This window comes from Chaetodon auriga, chromosome 6, assembly GCF_051107435.1.
Source record: "Chaetodon auriga isolate fChaAug3 chromosome 6, fChaAug3.hap1, whole genome shotgun sequence".
Classification (NCBI taxonomy): domain Eukaryota; kingdom Metazoa; phylum Chordata; class Actinopteri; order Chaetodontiformes; family Chaetodontidae; genus Chaetodon; species Chaetodon auriga.
Genome location: NC_135079.1, coordinates 14,315,964 through 14,331,921, shown reverse-complemented (window position 1 = coordinate 14,331,921; position 15,958 = coordinate 14,315,964). Strand labels below are relative to the sequence as shown.

Genomic DNA, 15,958 nt, shown 5'->3' with positions numbered 1-15,958 from the left:
TAAGCCGGTCTCCTCTCCCATTTGTACTGTGCCCATGGAAATATCTGAAGAACCCTTCAACCTTAAAAAAACAGCTTGTGTGTAATGCAGTTGCAGTGAATTGTTTTTCTTACATCAAGTATGTTGTTTTTTTCCCCTAAAAGTGGCCCTGAAATAAAGAAACACACTCCTCTCACAAGAACCAAATATTTCCAGAATACAACTTATTTCATCATCATATGTAAAACGGAAATTGCCCCAAACTATTTTATTGTCATAAAGGGTCATAGCTCCATATTATAAGGGGTCCTTTTGGCCACTTGACCACATCACAAGTGACCACACTGACCAAAGCAAATGGATGCTTGTGGTTGTAACTAGCCCTGTTGTCCAACCAACACTGGGCACACTTCTAAGCACACTCACTCCTCTGTGTGAAGCTCCATCCATCATGAGGCCAAGACAGGACAGAAGACCATGGGAAATGAAGCGTGGCTAATTCTATTAGCGCTGGGACACAAACAATCTGTGGGGAATCAAAGACGAAGGAAACATAATCCCAGTGGACCCACTTCCTGCTGCATGAGCTGGAGCAGTTCACCATGATCAGGCAAAACGTTAAATTCCTGCACACTAGATAACCAAACACACAAATGGCAGATGGTAGATGTTTCATATACTGAGGTTCAAGTTGTCTGTATTACCATCTATCACACTGGTATCTAACTCTGTCCCTCAATCATTATTTTCTTTTCTTTGTGTATTTCTTTTCTTTTCTTTCTTTTCTTTTCTTTCTTTCTTTCTTTCTCTCTGCTTTTCGGCTGTGCTGTGCCTCGGTCTATGGGGAAAGGCCGGGTACAAAGCTCTCTCGCTGAGGGACCCTTATGGGACAAAGCTGGCTTTCTGGGCTTTCTGCATATATGCATGCCATGCAGACAATGAGGCCTTTATTAGAGAAGCCAGCATCTCTGAGCTGGAGCGGCAGAGATGAGGGATGAAGTCCGGGAAAGCTGTGACTGACACTGGGTGCCAGTGTGTGTGTATGCACTTCCCACCTCATGCCTGTGCATGCATGTGTGTCACAGAGGTGTGAAGTGGATGCTCTTACCCGTACTTCTTCAGTCAACTAATCAATCTCTGCCCATCCGAAAGCTTATCCTCAGAGACAGTTTTCTCTTGCCATATGGTGTCACACAGTAGATACGTGGAAAACATATGAGCTAGTCAGAAACTTCAGCCTCCTGTTGTATTACATCTGCATATAAAACAGGCAAAAACAACATGCTGTGGCCTGTAGCTGCAATCAAAAAACTGCTTTAAGCAAGCCCTCAGACAGTGTATTTCTATGCACTTGACTAACTTTACAATACAGAAATCAGGCCTCTAGACTGAGTGCTTCTGTGTGTGCGTGCATGTATGCGTGTGCATTTGTGTGTGTGTGTGTGTGTGTGTGTGTGTGTGTGTTTGTGTTGAGTAGAGAGAGAGGACGCTCTGTGACTCAATCATGCGTGAAGAGGATTTTCTGTTCAATAGGAGCTGCACACTTGCATACTTGCATTCTAATGACTCCATGTGCATAATCATACAAACAAGTACAGATGCGCAGATGTGTGTGTACGTGCACACGCACACACTGAGTAGCACTGTTTCTGTTCTCATGATGGAACAACAGGAGGAAGCAGGGAGAGACGCCTAACTTGTAGAAAATAGAGTGTTTGTGTGTGTGTGGATGTCATATATCAGGCATCACGTTAGTGTGAAGTATGATAAAGGCTTCGGATGTAGACTTCTAGTCACAGCTCTGAAGGTGTTCAGGTTTGAATGTGCTGTATCTGTGCCAGTGAAGCATGCAGCCAAGGTCTCTGAAATACACCTGAACAAGATGAAGCATGGATAGCATGTTTGGTGCTTCTGTCAGTTTTTTCTTTGCCACTGACATCATAGAGTGTAATACTGTGTTAAAACATTGATGGAGCTTGCATGAGAAAAAAAAAGAAAAAGAAAAAAGAGGGTGTGAAATTCCGTCGATTAAACCATATATGTTTGGAGTCAGCTTGCAATGACAGATGAAGTCTGTACGTCATTCTGCACCTCAAACAGAAAACATTCATGTTGGATCATATCTCTCTCTCTCTCTCTCTCTCTCTCTCTCTCTCTCTCTCTCTCTCTCTCTCTTCCCCCTCACTCTCTCTCATGTCTCTCCCTCTTCACTCAGTAAAGCCGGAGTTGTTGTTCTGTGGTAAACATGTGCTAAGGGGGGTGAATGGCTAAGTTTTCTTTTTATCCAATAAAAATGTCTCCTTGCCAGATCGATTGTTGTTGCTAGGAGACTGAAGCATCCTTTGGCAAGGGGCTACAGCTCTCCACGTCTGTTGTTTCCCTCCCCTTCTCTCTCTCTCTCTCTCTCTCTCTATCTCTCTCTCTCTCTCTCTCTCTCTATGACATGCACGCGCGCTCTCTCTCTCTCTCTCTCTCTCACACACACACACACACACACACACACACACACACACACACACACGTCCACGGAGCTGGCGCGCAGAGCCGTGGCGCCCATCCTCTCTCTCAGTGCGACTCCTCCGAGGGATCAGGAGTAGACTAAGTCAAACTTCCAGCAGCTGAAGATTTGTGCGCAACCTTTGAATGATCCAAGTCGTCAAGGTAGGTCAAATGTAACATATTCGTTTCTGCTGGGCAAATGTGTTGCAGTCTTAGATTTCGGGTTAGGCGACAGAGTGCAGTGAAAAATTGACAGTCCGGGACCGTTCGAGCGCGCGTCAGCCAATCCTACGGTGGGGAACAATTTGCTTTGAACTTTGCGCAGGATTTAAACACCCAGTTGTGCTGCATGAGTGTGCTTCTTATGTATTTCTTTTAATCAGATGCTCCTACTGATCGCGGCTTGTGATAAAGAAAAAAGCCCTGGTAGCTAATCTCTGCAGCAGATGCATGATAAAGATACAGAAGGTGAAACAAAGAGTATCTGCAATTGCGTATTTTACGCTGCGTGGAGAAGTTATTTAGGTTCAGACAGACCGCACCAAGCCATGTCCCGCGGCTTTCAGCTTCTTGGGAAAAAGATGGGCGGATAGTGCGTCTCTGGAAACAGGCATACAGGTGGATTTGGTAACCGAACCTGGTCGCTGTTAATCAGTGGAATGACTTTCCGTTCGCTTCTAAACAACCACTCCACACCTTGCGCCAAAGGAGAGGCGCGTGGACCTGCGCTAAAGGTACAGCAGGACCAAAATGTCTATCCACATCAGGTACACAGACTATGGAGATCTGTCACTGGCAGTAAGGCTTTAAGGCGTGATAGAACTTGGACTTTATAAATGGACGAACATATTCCTGCATGTAAGCCACATGCAGCTCGTCCCTAAAACGGTTTTCCACTCCAGCTCAGCAGCATATTTGAATTCTGAAAAACAGTGAAAAAGCAAGGCCCATGGGCTGTATTCCTGCAGAGCAGGTGTGTCTTTAGAACACCTAACAGTGAGCTTTGTGTGACCTTACCTTTTCTACGCACTGTTCAATCATTTCCTATCATTTTAACAATGATCAATATATTTGGCATTATGTGTCACAGTAGTCTGTATATCTGGGTGATAGGTATCTTGGTGAGCCCATCGGCGTTATTTTTTTATGGTGTTAAGGCACCATATTTCATACCAAGCATGATGAAGTATGACCAGCCAATGACTAACTTTGGCTTGGTGATAATGCACCTTGTTTCCATCATCCTAAATCTAAAGGTAGAACTTAAATGAAATGCACCAGAAAAGCATAGCATGTTGCTGTTTTATCAGAGTCAAATATTTGCGTTGAAAACTATTACGAGAATGATGCATTATAAGATTTTACAAAATCATGGTGCTGTTTCCCTCTGTGATAATGTCTATGTCTATAACTGTCAGAGGATAGGCGTACACAGCAGGAGTAATAAGAATCTTAAATTCACTCTTATGTCTGATGTGCTTTAGAGAGGAGTGACAGAACAAACATTTACCCAGAGGAGGGGTGGGCAGTACCTGTACCGCTAGATATCTGAGAGGCAGAAGACATACAAATAATAACAATAATAATAATAATAATAATAATAATAATAATAATCCACTTGTTGTGCGGCATTAAGAAATGAAGGAGTTGAGTGAATGCAGAATCTGTGTGATTTGTCTTTCCTTTAGGGGTGGGGTCAGCATGTTGCCTGTGTGTGTATACATGCACATATGCACCTGTGTATGTAAAATGATGATTTGTTTTCATGGAATAATATCAGATTTTGATGTTTATTATATTTTACAGTATTGGTATCTCTGTATATTACACTGGTTTGCCTCCAAAATGTTGTTTTACTGACACAATGCAACGTGTGTGTGCGCGTATGTGAGAATACTCAGATTTCATGCGTTTTTGCTCAAGTGTGTGTGGAACTTGTTGCGCAATTAAGTGTAATTTTATATATGGTTTCATTCACACTTGCGCAATATTGTTGCATTTGTGGGTCAAACGCTGTGTGGGAAGGTGTCACAAGTGTGCGTGGGCATTTGGTGGCCTTGTTAAACCTTAAATACATGCTTACATGCTTCTGTATAGATGTGTTTCTGTATGTGCATGTGTTTTATCAGGATGTGCATGTATGTGCTAGTCAGGGCACAATTGCCTGTCAGTGAATAGATATGGCCTTGAGTTTCAGCACTTTTGTGCTGGTAAATGTGCTTACATGAGCTTGTGTGTGTGTGTGTGTGTGTGTGTGTGTGTGCAAATGGCCTTGTAGCCTCCACACAGCACCACTTGACTGCATGCAGTACAGAACCTCACCGTTAGCAGTGTACTAATACAGTGCATAGGGGAAGGAAGCCCCTGCATCACTGAATATGTGAATTGGCATATGAGTTAAGTGTGGCTGTAAGTGCATGATGTGACATTGATTTTGGAAGCACAAGCAGGACTCATTGTGGAGTATGTGTTCTGGTGGCTTTACTGATAGTTCAACAGTGTGTTAGATAAATCAGATAACTTTAAATGGAAGGTTTTGTCCAAATAGAACAGGGCGGTCTGTTTCAATATCACACAGTACGATATGTTCACTGAGGTCTTATTGACTACACACAGCCCAAACGTAAATCCTGGGCATACACAGGTAAAATTAAGGAAAAATACAGTCAGTTCTGATGTAATGCCGTAAAAAAAGTGTCTATGTAAAGGCCATACATTTCTGTGCAAGGCAGCTCTGTGGATACAGCCATTAAAAAAATACTCTGCCCAAAATCTGTCTTTTGAGTATCAAATACTCCAGTCAATATATGCCTGAAAAGCACCTGTAAAAGGTAACTGGTTTATGGACACAGTGGCAGCTATGGTCAGATGGAATTCATGCCAGTTGCAGTTAATTCCAGTTATTGACCTGTTTTCAATTTTGAAAAAAACAAAACAAAAAAACCCACACCTGCAGCATAATCCACTTCTCTGCTGTCTGTCTGTGCTCTGTAAGGCACTCTAACATATGTAAACACACCTGCTCATATTGTGCATTAGGGCTGAGATGGAAGCATGTTTAACCATTAATTGCTGAAAATATGAGTGTCTGGATGGAGCATACAGTGAGAACCGGTAATATGGATAGTCAGCAAAATGTGGATTACACTGCAGGAGTGCTTTCTAAGTTCTGTGGACTTTTTGTCAGTATTGGAGTGAATTTTAACCAGCACACGTACCAGCCAACCACAGGACTAAACTGTGTACAGAAACCTTTCAAGCATACAGGGGATGATTGATATTTTTTTAAATGTGGTGAAGTGCAGAAGAGTAGATCAGTGGTGTGAGAAGAGCCCCACAAAATCTTCCATGTTTTGGCATTTATGAGGTGGTGGTTTTTCACCTTTACGGAAGGTCCTGCAAAAAGGTGGTGTAGTCACTGAAGAAGGGAAATACTTCATCACCTAGATAAACCAATGTAATGGATGAATGGAGATCTATAAGGACCAGCTTAATGAAACTATGTCCTGCTTGATGTCAAAGCTGATTTTTGAAATACTAAAATCATACTTTGAGCATATGAGGTGAATTAGAAAAATGGTCTGCCATTTCACTGCATATTTTAGAGATATTTTTATATGCTTTTACCATGTGCAGTTTTAGTTTTGCTGTCCTGAATATGTTGTGGAAAAATATAGTGAAACTTGCACTTACCCGAAAGCCACTGCATGGAGAAACTTCACCTTTCAGATTATTCTAATTGCATGATTTTCAGTTTGTAGAAAATGACATAATCCCAAAAACGGGTGCCGTCTATGTGCTGCCATCGGCCCAGTCACCACAGTGGTGCCAGGCAGTGCTGTCTGTCACTGGGGGCTGCAAAGTCAACAATGTCAAATTGTACATATTATGGCTTTAATCTGTACTTTTTAATACTGTCTAAACAACAGCATGTGTCTACATGCTGGAGAATACATGAATATTCATTAACCATTATTACACAATGAGCTCATGATTAATTAATAATAATACTAACTCATCTATCACTGTTGTGCATTATGATTAATTATTAGGGAGATATTGTATTGAAAATCTGTTCAGCATTGTTAATGTTTAGCAAGAACATTTTATGATTATTTAGTCGTGTTTTTTTTTTAAAAGACATTTATCGCAACAATTGTGACAGAAACAGCAAAAACACAAAAGTGGTTAATGTTTTGTTTTCCCTGGATACTGACACTGAACAGCCAGTGGTGATTCTGTGCCCTCTTTCACATTAATAATCCATTTTAGAGCTTAACAGTGTACATCTAAGAGGATTTCTATGAGTGCTGCTGAAGCTCTACAGGTGTTTCAGAGAACAGCATGTCAGGGCTTCGTGATGTTGCTGTCCATGGTGCTGAAGTCATTTTAAAGTAACATGACTGTTTTAAGCATTTGTAAGCACTTTAGATGAAATCTACGTCACATTAAAGACTATGCTTAGACCGGTCGCACTGAATATGCTCGAAAAATGAATGATGAATTGTTCTCTTTCAATCTAGTCTTTCTCTCTCTGGTTTCATGTGTTCATGAAGAGCAGGGGATGGAAACATGGGATCAAATCTCAGTAGAGTCGAGAGGAATCTAATGCACTAATTAAACAGGTAGGTGAATCAAAGTCAATCTATTGTTTTGTCCCTCATACCATCAATATGTAATGATTTTTCAGTTCAGGAGTTTTAGTGTGTTGTAACCTCTGTCCAAAATGCATTAAATCTGTCAACTTGAAGCAATTCGGTGTCTGACAGCAGTACTCATCATGCATTGATGGGGCTTTTACACTCAAACACATGCCCATTGCTAACTTTTCCAACTTTATCCCCCAAAATACTGAAATTGACTTTTTCACAGCAGCATCAGGGGATCAGCCACATGTTCACACCAGCCAAGATTAAAGGCAAACTTTGAAAGATGGGGGTATTTGCAAGAGGGGTCTGAGAAACTGACTTCATCATGGAAATTGCAGGATCCAGCATTTTTGGAGCTTGACTCTTGTAGGGACTGATATTATCATATCTTTGGCCCTTCTGGATTGATTTTGACCATTGTTTTTCTTAAAACTGCCCTCTCCTAAACACTATAGGCTTCATTTTTTGTATTATTTAAGACTGGGTGTTAAAGTTACAGCATAGTTGTTTTGTACACTTTTGTCAGTTAATTTGATACAAGCTGGCATCTCCAGAAAAGTGTATTCAAATGTTTCCCGGATATACTTAATCAGATATTAGACAGTGACTGGAGATGATATAGTGGAATGTATTCTTTCCGTTGTTGACGAGTTGAAAAAATATGGGGCAAAAGAAGATTTTAGGCAGGGAAGGAGATTTTGCTGTTGCTAACGTGACACAGTTGTGTGAGAAGAAAGCGACATGAGAGTCCATAAAAGCTTATTTTCGACTCCCTTGGTGTTCCACACAGCGTCAAACACGACTGAACTAAGACCGAAGGAACATGCTGACCATCTACAAGTAATTCGGCGAAACAGTTCAGGGTTACAGTATTTTGACTCAAGCATTGTTATATCATATAAACTACTGATATCGATGCAGGATCTCTACATTTTCAATATGTGGTCTGTTGGAGTTATCCTGCAAAAGATCTCCATATGAACCAGAGCATTGTATTTTTATTTTTTTTAATCACAGTCTGGAAATACGACAAATGCTTTAGATTGACATTCACTATATGCTTCAAATGAATATCATCATCTAGGTCCTTCATTCTGCTCTCGCGGGCCTCCTGAAGTTCTTGGCTTTTCGGGATTTTTAATATTACTGTTGCTCCGCTCCACATGTTTTATACACTGTTATGCTCTAGTGAGGAAACAAGGAAGTGTCTGGAAATCACTGCTGCTTCTCACAGCTCACCTCTCATCAGCAACGAGAACACACATCACGCGCGCACACATACACACACACACACACACACCAGTGCGCACACATACACACACAGGGTTAGCATGACACTGTCTGTTCTCTGACATCCATCCTTCCTTACATGCACAGACATTCACACACACACACATTCGTACACTCAAGGGATGAGGCAGTGAAAGGGCAGTGGGATGTACAGCTGTGATGGTGTGTCTCAGAGAGAGATCAGACTCTTTAATAAATGATGAACTTGAGGGGGGCAGCAGTGTGTGTGAGAGAGTGTGTGTGTGTGTGTGTGTGAGAGATGGATAGTGAAAGGTGGCTTACTGGTCATGCAGTGGCCACCATCAATAGAAAGTGCCATCGTGAAAGTTACAGAGTGCAGGTAACTCAGCAGTGATACTCCTGGAAACGTTTAATGTCTGTTAAAGTGAAAAGGTTTGCCGTTCTTCATCTGAGACCAGCTGACTTGATGCAACAGTTATGATATCTAATAACTCACTGTCTTGTCAGATTAGCATCATAATATCCAGGAGTAGATGCAAAATTGGGTCAATGTTTGGGATTAGCACACTAAAAATAAAAAATAACAATACAAACCTGCCGATGATGGAGCAGTTTTCGCTTAAATGAGTGTATGTGTGATATTGCTATAAAACTAATGGAGAGTCAGGGTTTTCAGTTACAGCCGACGTTTGGTAAATTTTTGATCCACTGCTTCAGGCACATTACTGAAGCTGTGAGTAGTACACATACCAGTAGTGCAGAGCTCTACATCCTTATCACAGTAATGTCAAAGGTCAGCAATGTCACATGCTAAATTATTTCATCCAGTGTGTTTTAAATACTGGATAACTGTTGCATGGATTAATGAATTAATATGTTTACTTTTGTGTCCACTGACTGAACACTGACATGGTCGACCACACAGGGGATTACATGACTCACAACAATATCCAATACAAATACAGCCTTCCGTTCACATTCAAGAGGAAAAAAAAAAAATGCTGCGTACCACATGTTGTTCATCAAAGGGGGGAAAAAAAACTAAAACATGTGTTACATGTTAACAAAGTAGATGTTTACGACAAAAAATGATCCAGTTCCCATGCAGTTCCCTCGCACTCTGACAATACCAAGCTTACTGTCACACAGTGTCTTCCAACGATTTGCAGACCCGTTCTCTCAGGTTATGATAACATGACAGGCGCAATAACCTTCTCTTTCTCCCCTATTGCATCACATATAGTAACTTCTCTGGAAATTCACTCCTAATGCGCAGGCTGAACCCTCTCAATCCAACCACACGGCTTTTCCTTGCTCACTGCTGTGTGGGCATCTGCCACACACCTGGGAACTACATGCCAGCTGTGACTGTCACCGTGAATAATCAATAAACTGTAGTGGATACAGCATTCTGCATAAAATCTTATTACCAGTTTGGACTTTTCATGATTAAATATAAACCTATGAGACTGTCTCGGGAGAAAAGAATTACCAATCAGTTATCAAATGATCGATTTGAATGCTTACAAATTACATTCATTAATTTAGTGTATGAAATCATCAATCGTCTTCATGCAAAGTTTTGTGAAAAGCATGCCCTTCATAATTTAGCTCTAGCAACCACTTACTTGTATATACATCACATAAATAATGGTGCCTGCAGATGTCAGGGCTCTTCCCACATGTTTGGTTGTCATAACCTACAGAGATAAATAAGTAGAAATATCAAGATTCATTTTTTTAGATGCACAAAATACACAAAATGAATGGCAGCTCATAAACAATAAAAAAACTGTACATGTACTGCCAAAAAGAGTACCACATATATCCTTTTTGTACATAGCAAACACCTCAGTTTTGTTGCTTTTACAGTTAAAATACTTGGGTCTATGTTTCAGTACAATAGGTTGAGCTCATTGTGCAGCAGCGGGGACAATTAGTCTCCCAATAATGATGATGACAAATCCGAGGCTAATGTGGGAGAGCAAATTCAAAAGTTAGTATCACTTAAAGTCTCATAATTAGCGAAGAATGACTGCAGTAATTGGCTTTTACACATCACTACCTCACCTGAATCAACCAAATCCAACCAACATTATTTCTACCTCAGTGTTTTGTGTCTCTGTCCAAACCAATTATATTTATACTTCTGTCTGAGGTGTGCTGTGGTCAATACTCTCCGTTACACTCTACCTGTCCATTGTAACGCACCGTGCACCTCATGTATCGACCGCAGTGACGACAGAGTGGCGGGGTGTGAACATGAATTAAGTAGGATGCAGCAGCAACCCGTGCCAAGAAGAGGTTGACTGATGCTCCATGATGACTCCCAGGGTCATTACATGACAGTTAACTTGATAGATGCCATCCACAGAGGGGTAATTCTCCTTCTGACAGGCCTGCCGCCCTCTACAGTGATGAAATGCAGATCTGATGAATGCTTTCACACATCTTCCAACCCTGGTCCGTTTTTAGGCTGAACAGCCATTTTTAATTACGCCATGTCAGATGAGCTGTGGACCACCAAAACATGCTGTGAAGACTATGAAGACAGAGGCAACTAACTGACAATGGCCTATAAAATGGCAGAGAAACACTAAAATGTCCATCACAGTTTCCCAGAGCCTAAGGAGCTGTTTTTAAATTGCTAACCAGTCAGTTCAAAATACAAATATGTTCAATTTACAATGATTAAAAAACAGAAAAGCAGAAATCCTCATGTTTGAGATGCTGGAAGCTTATAAGAACTCAAATGAAGGATGAAACCGAAATTCTTTTACAATTATGAATTCATTTTCTGTCACTTATAGCAGTGAAATAATAGTCCTCATGTTCCAAACTATTTCTGAGGGTCTCACTGAATTAAAATGTTCTAGGTAAAATAGTCAGAGTACTCCCACCGTAGACTTGGTGTGGTGCTCAAAGGTTAAGAGCTCTTTCAGCGGAGAATCCCCCTGGAGTACCCACTGCACATGAGAGTACAGTTTGGTCTGTGTGCCCCTGAAGCGCACCACTTCTTGCATGGGTTAATCCAATTTTCATCATGAATGTACTTATCTATTACTTGTGTGAATTTGTGCACTCCAAAACATGGACCTGCAGTTCTTTTGTTAAGCAAAGATCAATGCCTGTGTGGTTAGATCTTTTCAATTTCATCTGTCTGTAAGGTCCTGTAATCAATTTCTATGTTTCTAACATGAAACGGCCTTTAACCTTTGAACCCAATGCAGGTCACCAAATGGACTTGGTCAATACAGGAAAGGTTGTTTTCTATCTTACTGTGTGAACGCAACATCAATAGTCATCTGAGATCAGAGTACCTGATTATTGATTTTGATTTGTAATTGGTGATAATGGCAGTTCAATCCAACACAAGTGTGTTGGTGGGAATTGGTGGTGCTTGCTCTTAAAGGATCGACGGCTGTGCATCATGTCTCGCTGCCTGTTTGGCTGTTGTGTTTAGTGTCTTATCTTTCTGTCCTATTTATGGATCATCAGTCTTTACTGCCTAAAACGCACTTCGTAAATAATTAATGGTCACAGCCCATTGCATCCGTTAGACTGTCACAAGTCTGGGACACCATGTCTACGCACACATGCACGCACACACACGCACATAATTGTTATGTGAGGGTCAAAATAAAAGTAGTGCACTTTTCACACATTTAAAAAAGGAGTACACACATGCTGTCTCCCACAATTCATGAGCTTTCAGTTCACATTCCCTCAGTATTAGAGTACTAGTGTACTTATTTGGCCTTATTTGCCAAAATAGACAGAGAGATAGAGGGAGTAAGAGATGGAAAGAGAGCAAAACACACAAAGCAATTGGATGAATTAACTGATAAATCTCTGATGGTGTGCTGCTGTAATAATGGGTCTGTTGCTCTGTAATAACAAAGCCTCTGATACCCCACCTCCCATCTCTCCTTCTCTTTAAAACAAAAAGAAAACTCACATGCACACGCAGGGTCTCCCCATACTGTGAGATTCGTGTCATTGATGCAGCTGTGGAGTCTGTGAGGTGCACTATAGATGGATAAACAAGCACACACACACATGAACACACACAGACATGGAGTTAAAAAAAAAAAAAAAAAAAAAAACAGAAAACACACACACAGAGAGGGCTGGGTTGTGGGGCTATCTCTCCTCTCAGTGTACTGCAGTCCATCGACCCTGCATGGCTGCTCTCAGCTGGATACGTGTCATCCACAGCAGCCCTGCCTGTTAGGGGGAGAGTGAGGGCTGCGGAGGGTGCAAGGGAGGTGGAAATAAATGGGGAGAGTGGAGCACCAGAGAGGGGAGGATGGGAGAGGGAGACGAGGAAAGGATGCAGGGGGGGATGCCATGGAGGAAACGGGATGAAACACGAGAAGCAAAGGAAGAGTGTGTGCTGCTGTGTATGCAGCTGACTCACTGACTATAGATTTGATCAGGGTCAGAGGTGAAATGGGGTTGTCTGTCAGATATTAGCCTGCATCACGCCTCCCAGGGAGGAGGGTCAGTACTCAGTGTCCTCCTTTATCTGATCACCTCCCCTCTTCTTCTATTGAGATTGTTTTCTGTTTTGATCACCTCATGAGTGTCCCCCATCTCCCCCCTCCCAGGTGTCTGTGGTGATGTTGCCATGTGCCAGCTGCCATCTGCTCTTGTCCTTCGTTATTCAGGTAGACACATAATGCCTATATGTTGTATGTGTACGTAATAAGTAAATATAAGTGTATGTTTTCGGCATTACTGAATCTACCAGTAAAAGCTGAAAACACACACATACAACACACACACACACACACACACACACACACACACAACTCCTTAAAGGAATAGTTAGACTTTTTTTCCTTTTCCTTTTTTTCCTCTCTTTCCTCTCTTCTTCTAAAAACTACAATTTCTTTTTTTTTTTCCTGTTGTCACCTCACAGTGAGACAAGACACAAGGAAGTCACTGAGTAAAGAATAATACAGAATAAAATCCCATGTAAATGGGTGGATTAAACAAACCAAGTAGAACATGTTAATTTTGAGCTTTAGAGGTGCTGGTAGACAGATTCTGTTACCTTTGGACTGAACCAAACTAGCTCTTTCACCCTAAAATATGACAGATATGACAGTGACATCAATCTACTCACCTAAGTCTCAGCCAGAAAGCAAATAAGTGTATTTCCTGAAATGTTGAAACATTTATGAATAGGGTTTATTTGTAACCAAGTTCATGTCAGTTTCACATTTTGCTTTTACAGTGTCCTGATTGTCTAATGTTTGTTTACTGGGTTTCATTTACCGACTGCATGCAGCTTGTAGATGTGACAGTGTTTGTAAGCTAAATCTCAAAACTTATACTAATGCATTTTAATGCCTAAGACTGGGTTTCCAAGCTATGGTGTTACTGACAAAACAAAGAGTATGTTCACTTTGGTTTAGTGTGTATCTTAAGTCTCAGCATGTTAATTTCCACACTCCATGAGCTGACATTATCTGTCACCAGTGGCTGCATGAAAAGAGAAAAAAAAGATGTAAGTGTGGCATAGTTTGTAATATGAACTCTCGTTTCCTTGCTTTCTAATAAAGGGGTTTAAATGTGTAGAAAATACTATGATGCTCAAAATACATGCAGCATATTGCACAAGTCAAGTGCACTGTCCTGTGCTTTCGCCTGCTTGGCAATATTTTTAGTAATAAAGAAAGAAGGGACAAGAAGTGAAACATCTCTGTTTCGCAGTGTTTTTTGCTTGCACAGTTGTTCGTGAGACAGGAAGCTGGGTTTGGGCACTTTCCAAGAGGTTATAATGAAGCAAACATTCAATTTCAGTGGACACCATGAGGGCAGTGTAAAAATGCTGGGAGATATTATTTGGCTCATTTCTGGGAAATTGGCTTCAAGAACTGCCAATTACATTATAGCATATTGTCAAAGTAAGGAGTTGAGTGTTGTTAGAGTCTCAGCTCCATAAATATACAATTTTATATGCTACAACGCACACACCCCTGTGCATGCACTTGTGCGCAAATGCACGCACACTCAGAACAAACACACAGCCACATCTGCAGCCTAGTTGCAGCGTTGTCCTTAAAACTGGGCTCATTACAAAGTTCCCCTTTGTGTTAGTTTCAGAGTGGCCTTTAATAATGATGTAAGTTTGTTTATAGAGTTTATTTCCAGGAACCCCAGCTTTGTCAGTGGATTTCTGGAAGTCATTCAAAGAGGTTCTGCTTTTTTCCCTCTAATTCACAAGTATAAACATATACAATAGACACACATACACATATCTAGCATGTGTGACAGCTTGGAGAATGGATACGAATCACCATCAATGTCTTTCCCAAAAAGTTGAATTATATATCCATCAATTTGTGTTAAGTTGTCTCAAGTGGGATTTTGACAAGAAACAACATCTGAAAGCAAACTCCTTGGGGACAGACGTGGCTTGAAAAGACCATATCAGACTGCATCGTGTGGTTCAAATGGGGTATTATCACCCCAGTCCCTTCTGTAATAATGATTTATCATATTTCCTGATTCTGTGTCTCCTACATGTTTCCTGAACACACTGATTCAGATCTCTGTTGGTTGAGAGAGAGGGGAGCTAAGACATAGAAATAGTCTGCTTTTAGGTCAACCCCTCAGAGAAGCAGAGGTGTGTGTGTGTGTGCGTGTGTCTGAGGGTGTGTGTGTGTATGTGTGTGTGTGTGCGTGTGTGTATGTGTGTGTGTGTGTGTGTGTGTGTGTGTGTGTGTGTGTGTGGGTGGGTGTTTGGGTTTGTGTGTTTGTCTGTACGTGTGTGTCATATTACAGAGCAGAGTGGTAAAGGTATGGCAGCTGCCTGCAGAAAAATCTGAGCTGCCTGCATCTAAGAGAAGCTTTCATCCTCCTACCTGCCCACCAAAGAGGGGAGGCATACACTCACTCTCTCTCTTTCTCTCTCGTTCACACACACACAAGCACACACACACCTACACGCACACATAAACCAGGGTTTAGGCCGGAAAGTCCAGCAATCAACAGAAATTTCACTACAAGTTCGCTCCTTGGTCTAGATTGATTTTCATAGTCAAACCGTCAACCTCCAGCTTCTGTCTTATCTCTCCTGAGGACTGAAGAGACTGCGAGGGAGACATGAGAGGCAGAGTTTCAAAGAAGAAAGCTATTTCCTGCTTATGGCTTTTACTGACTTTGCATTAGCTAAATAGTTTGAAAGATAAAAACACAGAGAGAAAGCGCGTGAGAGAGAGAGAGACTCGAGTAAGAACAGGACATTTATCACATCTTACAGCTGAATCTTGGAATCTTTGGACATTTAGTATTGCGTTTGCATAAAGTTGTGGAACTTGTAAGAAGAGAAAGGTCAAAATCAATGCAGCAGGGGCTGAGACATGCTGACTTTAATACACCATTTCCACCTGGTATTAAATTGCAATATATTGAGATATCTTTACAAGGTGTATAATGCACACAGAAAGCACTGCAATCCGAATGCCATCAGATGAGCCAGACTATCTCTAACATGTGTACATGAAATTTATATTGAGCTAAATTCTTAGGAAAGCAAGACTAAGTCTCAACAGCCTTGCTAGCATCTC

At 41.3% G+C, this 15,958-nt stretch overlaps 1 protein-coding gene across 4 annotated transcripts in view; it reads left to right on the top strand.

The window, feature by feature from the left end:
* The first annotated feature begins 2,486 nt into the window (after nucleotides 1-2,486).
* The window catches only part of grm3 (glutamate receptor, metabotropic 3), a 36,933-nt gene continuing 23,461 nt past the window's right edge, over nucleotides 2,487-15,958 (top strand). Inside the window, exons 1-3 of one of the 4 annotated variants that reach the window (XM_076734012.1) lie at nucleotides 2,487-2,640; nucleotides 7,035-7,103; nucleotides 12,989-13,048. The gene's annotated coding sequence lies outside the window, so the exon portion shown is untranslated. The remainder of the gene's footprint in view (nucleotides 2,641-7,034; nucleotides 7,104-12,988; nucleotides 13,049-15,958) is intronic. The other 3 variants (XM_076734011.1, XM_076734013.1, XM_076734014.1) reach the window with 3 other exon arrangements.